Here is a 6,455-nt window from a genome sequence, read left to right as displayed (position 1 = left end):
TTAATGAAATTATTTGTATTCATGAGCAGTTTGTCACAAACGTGTGGCTGTTGCACACTACTGGCTGATTGTGTTGGTAGGTGTGTAAGTATGGTCATCGTCAGCATGTGTGGTGACAGCGTGTTCCTTTCCCCTGCGAGCTGGCGGAGCTGAAGACCTTTTGGAGTCCAAAAGTCAATGAATATGAATCATCACCTCCTGTCCACGACAACATATGGACAAACACACACACAGTACCTGATACCCACGTGTGAGAGAAAGAGTTTAGTTACAGCACAAAATACCATATTGCAGTACTTCATGTCTCCTTGTATGATGTTTATCCGCCTGCTGTTTTTCTTGTCCACTCACAAGTTGTAGTAAAGTCCTTGTGCAGCCAAGCCAGCCACCAGTCGCCACACACACATATACATTTCCCGCCAGCCTGTGGTCCATTGTCTCATACATTAGACACACCACCAGTGTTCTGTTACTGTGCCATCTGACACTTGTGTTCATGTCGCCATTTAAGTCACTATAACTGCTGTTCCTTTTTCTGACATCGTTTTCCTGTTTCAACTCCAGTGACTCTACTCGTGTCAGGAAACCAAGCACACACACACAGAGCTGCCCTTAAATGAACCATGCCTGTGGTTGTGCATATTTTTGCCAGTTTAAATCACATTTATTTTACATAACAGCTAACCACACCGCAAACCACACTGAAGTGTTTTACAGTAGGTATTTGTCTCTTTTTACTGTCACTTGAGTGTAATCCATATTGACAGTGCAGGAAAAATACACAGAAAATGGTCAAAAAGTATATATTATTTGTGGTTTAAAAATACCCACATTGGCATTTACTGTATTTATTTGTTTTGGTTCTGTTTTCCTGCACACTAGATCTGAAACGAGGTGACTGAGGACTGTGTGGAGACTTTAAGGTTTAATTTTAGGGTGTTTATATCCATTTTGGTTCAACAGTGTAGCAGTGTGGGGAACCCTGTGACTCGTCAGTGCAATCTGTTTTCTGTGGTGTCCATGCAGCTGAAGTGAAAACAGAACTTCCAGGTTGTGTTCTGGAAGAAAGAAAGAGGAAAAAAAAAAACATCACTGAGATTTGTGATATGGCAAATAACTACAAAGCCAGTCGTGGAACACACAACTTTTCAATAGTATGTTGCATGTTTCACTGCATTTGTTTCCACTATAATGACATATTTCTTTAAAACAAAGTATTGGTGACATTAACTTAATATTTCTGATTTTACTGGGTTTTAATAAACAGCATTTCCTAGAAGCCTGAGCCTATTGCTGCTAAAACACCACTAGCGGACGCCGGACAACTGGAGAATTGAACTGTAGTCCCAAGTAGCTGTTACACATCTTCTTACATTTTTGGGAACTTAAAAATTTGAGAGGGATGAGACTAACATCAGAAATACACAGTTAACATTGTGCTATGAGGGGTACACCTTATTATTCCCTTACACATCACCAAACAGCCTCCGGGGTTGATGCGGACCGTCCTGCTTTGTTTTTCCACTGTATTTTCTCTGTGACAGTCTCTGTTTAGAGGAGGGAGGGGCTGCTCCTCTTTCACATATACAGTCCATTGTGTGTTTAAACATAACACTCCCTCCCCCTTTGTGTTCCTGGTACTTGATTTTAGTAGTACCTCCTGGGGGGGTGCTGAAATGTATCTCCCAGAATGCACCTCCAAAGCGGGCACACTGGTTAGGAAACAAACGCAGAACGTGTGGCGAGCGTTATTTGGCACAACATGTTTTGGGGAGGTTCTTATAATGGAGAAATCCTTAAATGTACTATAGGTTGTGGACAGACTGGCACAGAGATGGAGAGCAGCAGCAGGAGAGGATTCTTTTGCTACATTTCTTTTCCCTCCCGTGGAGACGAGGAGTAGGCAAGAATAGTCGCTAATGGAGCCTCCAGAACGTTTGCGGATAAATATTTGTGGTGCCAAGTCTGGCTGTCCACCCGCACACAGGCATGTCTGCAGACTCGCACTCACAGTGTTTGCACACACACTCAGTAACAGTAACACTCCTGCTTATTCCCCTTAAATACAGAGCTGCTCTGTAACATATAACGTAATACTAATATTATAATATGTGTGTTTTATTGTTGCGGTACAAGGAGGTCTCGATTAATAATTACACAATTCGTATCAGACTGGAGCAGAGGCCACCAGTAGATGCACTGTGAAACATAGATGGGCCTCAGTTTCTAAACACAGACACAATTTCAAAATGCAGTGTCAGCCCTCCCACATATTTGTAATGATTCAAATATTTGTCAGTTGTTCTCTTCACATAATGATGCTCAGGTTGAATATGACTTTGTAGGTACATGAGGAACACATTCATTATTTACCTACATTTTGGCTAATGATGGAAGCTTGAAAGACTTTTGGGACAATTGGGTTAAAATAAGTATGAAGCAGGTCTGACAGTAACGGCATCAATCAGTTTGTATTGATCTAAAAGTTGGCCTCCCCGTTAAGGACTTTCATCTCCATAAAATGTCCGGTATGATTTCCAACAGTAATTAAATGCAAACAAAGGCAAAACAAAGTCCTGCTGACTGTTGTTTAAATTGTGCTGATGTGATACAGTGCCAAGTGAAGCAAGACGAGACACAAGTGAATCAACAGCGGCTCCGTTGCTCGGCTGCCTTTTGTAAAGATGGTGCAACAGCATCTTATGTTTTATTCCGTTTGTTTGTCCATGTCAGAGTTGGAGCGAGCTGGCTCCTGGCAGCCTGGGAAAGCAAGGTCCCCACCTGCTTATGCTCCATATATCACTAAAGACAACGCCTCCAGACATGTGTGTTTGGGTGTGTTGAGGCCATCCACATTGGCAAAAAGTGGCAGAACTGGTGGAGTGACACGACACACACACACACACACACACAGAGCCATCGGTGGTCTGACTCAGCAGACAATAAAAATGTGTGTGAGAGAGCGTGAATGTGATAATGTTCCCCCAAACCCTGTCACATTGGCAAAAAGTGGCAGAACGGGTGGAGTGACACGACACACACACACACACACACACACACACACACAGAGCCATCGGTGGTCTGACTCAGCAGACAATAAAAATGTGTGTGAGAGAGCGTGAATGTGATAATGTTCCCCCAAACCCTGTTGGCTTTAGCGCTGTGGTCCAGGGACACGATGTCCCCTGTCAGGTTTCAGTACAGTAGCCAGTTTCTGTTACACAAGGATGGCCACTCTTAAAAAGGCTTTATTTACAACCACTAAAAGGAAGATTCCCCTCAAACTAGGTTCAGCTTGTACAGAAACATCTTCCCTTGTTGTGCACATTTGAACTTTGGACCTGCAGTTGAATCAGTTTCTTAAAAACACCAATGTTTTCTAGTATAAGATTTTTTTGCCACTGTAAAACCCATGCCCTCTTACCTCAGTTGTTTGGTGGACTCTTCAGTTCAGACACTGACTTGTTCCTATAAATCTAATTGCTGATGTCCTAGTCTTTTGTTGACAGCCTGTCGACGGTGCGTAAAGAACGACATGCCCACCCAAGATTCAGACAGGACTACCGATAAAGACAGGTGTCCACATATCATTCAGGGAGGATCTAAAAATACGCGAAGCTGCACATGGGGCAGTGAATGTGGCTGCCCTGTTTCCCCTGACTCAGCCCTGCTGCTCTGCCTCTGTCTGTCTCTTCCTGTGCCCACACATTCCTGATCCTCTGTGTGCCGTAACGCACCCACTCGTTCTCTCCCACTGCGTCGCTGCATAATGAAAACTAGCTCCGAGCCTCTTGTTTTTTTCGTCAGATAAATCATTATACAAACGACAGAAATTCCAGTGTTTAATGGGTTAATGTCAAATAAACAGTAACTTCTCACCTTTCTCTGTTGAGATTTCAATGCATCTTGTCATTGAATCTGTTGTGTGAGTTTCCTCAGTTTGTGCACAGACCTGGATACAAAGCTTGTTATGTAGCAGCTGTGGCTGCTGTGTGTGACTGACAGCAGCAAATTCTCTGTTCTCCACTGCCAACTGCATGGAGTAATGTATGGAAATGTACAGCTCTCATAATGGGGGTGTTTAAAACTATAAAATACTTCCAGTGAATGCTTGATTGCTAGCATGTAGTTATCATGTTGTGTGGTTAGCACCTTAAACAAAAGATGAATAAAGTGGTTGCGTTTGTGTAACTGCACTTCCCCGAAATCAGTTGCCAGTCAAATGTGGTAGATGTTATGACACCTCCTTCCTGCAGTATTTTGCTGATGTGTTCAGCTTTGAAGATGATCAGCACTCACTCACTCATCAGCTTTTCCTGTATTTATACCAAACAAAGTGCAGATGGTGTTTCTGCTAACATAAACTGTTTCCCATGTCCCAGCAGGTCCCCGGAACAATGCAATCTGAGCGTTTTAAACTGGCCGTTACGATCTCTACTCAGATCCGAGGTTTAGTGACTTGGCTACAACATTGGCTTACACAATCTTAAGAGGGTTATGAAAAAGGAAATGGTATATTTGACAGTTTTTCTTGTATTTAGATCATTTTATAATTTTTTGTTTCACCATAAAACTGGCATCGTAACCTGTGAAACCCGGGTGACCTCCATGAAGAAGCGGTTTTTCTTTACGCCCAAAGCCCAAGTCTTTGAGTGGAGTATTGCTTTAACCAAACTGTCATCCACATGTATGCCAGATTCATGACTAACAAATAAGTGCTGTGAAATCAGACACATATGTTGTGGTCAGGCTGCGAACATTAGATCTTCATGACCGACAGACTTTCTGGCGTCATTGGAAGAAATTAATTGAGGTGACACAGGAGCTAGCCTGCTGCTTTAGCCTGCCAGTGTTTGTTCCCTGTATCTGCAGCTGTCTTGACATGGATCTCAGCTCATGTTGCGCTGTTGAACCTCTTACCCACTTGCCTTCATGCAGGATAGATGATTTAAGCAAGCATAATAACAGTGGTGGAGAATTGCGAGAGCTAAAGCTGATGGCACAAAAGAATTGCTGCCATTACGGAAAAAACCTTTGAGTGGGATTTCAGGGATTTTCAGATCCTATATTAATGTCATTCGTTAATGATTTCCAGGAGAAAGGTCTTTGCTTCCTTCAGTGTGTGGGTCAGAGGTCAGGGTTAGCTACTGGTGTTGGAAGGCATTTAGTATCGTGTTTGCTGATATGCTGTGTCAGTCCTGTGGCTGAAGAGGAATTTTAGAACCACATCATTTTTACTCAAATCCAAAGTTGTATTTGAGGAGTAGCACATTTCTGTCCTGGGGCTTCTGATTTTCCCATAAAAGATTAGTGATAACCACCACGGGGATTTCCAGGGATCCTAATTCATTGTTCAGCTCATGCTTTTTGTCCCCATGCTGGTTAGAGTGCAGTGAGATCCAACAGTACTGGTGTTTGCTCTGCTGTTTTGTGCACTGATCGTCTTTTCTCCTAATAGCTCTTTTGGAGTTCTCAGCACTTTCCTTTAAAATAAAATATGATTTAATCCAAAATGACTGAGCGACCTGCGAACTCAGTGACTCACATCACATTGCTTAGACCAGCTCCGTGTCTTGTGGGTGCCCTGGCGGCATGAAAACGACAGGCTGGCACGCTCGATTTACGACCAGAGAACAGGGTGGCTTTCAATTCCAGCCCTCGACTGAGACATCACATAGACCCAGACTCTCCTAATTACACACACATATACACACAGGCGGCTGGAGAACAGTTATTAGCTAGACATGGACTGCAGAGGCGGATAGCCTCATCTGACCTCTTGATTTAAACAGTCTGGGAGAGAAAGGGGAGAAGAAGCACATACACCCAACCGATCGCTACTGTGGTCATTATTACATCAATTTGCCCACGGATGTAGAAACGATGCAAGGAAATGAGTGAGATTGATAGACAAACTGCAGAGGGAGGGTGAGAATGATGGATGGGAAAATTCAGGAAAAATAAGAAGGAAATATTTGATTAGTGTTGCCAGAAGAGGGAACATTTTCTGCACAGTTGCATACAAGAGGCTCCATGGGAGTGTGTGCAATGGGAAGAGGCAGTGGACAGTTTATGCATGTTTCTGTGTATAATTGTGCATGTCTGCATATGGGGAAAGGTCATCATCATCATGTGAATGTCATCCACATAATTATAGTATCTTCCTCTGTATTACTTTGTGCCCCTGGGTTCATGAAAGCGTGCATGTGAGCCTCTATGGCAGTGCCCCAGTTCGTGTCCAGCACATCTTGTCCGGTCCCTTTGGATAATTGTGTTCGTTCCACTCCTCTCTGCTTCCACTGCTCAGCTTTAGGCTGTCATGGCTTGGCTAGCTGGTGGGCACCGTCTGTGCTGAAGGGGACTAAATATAGCTTACTGCACCAGGAGGAAGAGGGGGGATAGAGTACCCCCATGCAATTAAAGAGTCAAGCACTGCTGGGAAATTTTAGGGAAAG

This window comes from Monopterus albus, unplaced genomic scaffold (assembly GCF_001952655.1).
Source record: "Monopterus albus unplaced genomic scaffold, M_albus_1.0 scaffold112.1, whole genome shotgun sequence".
NCBI lineage: Eukaryota > Metazoa > Chordata > Actinopteri > Synbranchiformes > Synbranchidae > Monopterus > Monopterus albus.
Note: the sequence above shows the minus strand (reverse complement) of the source record.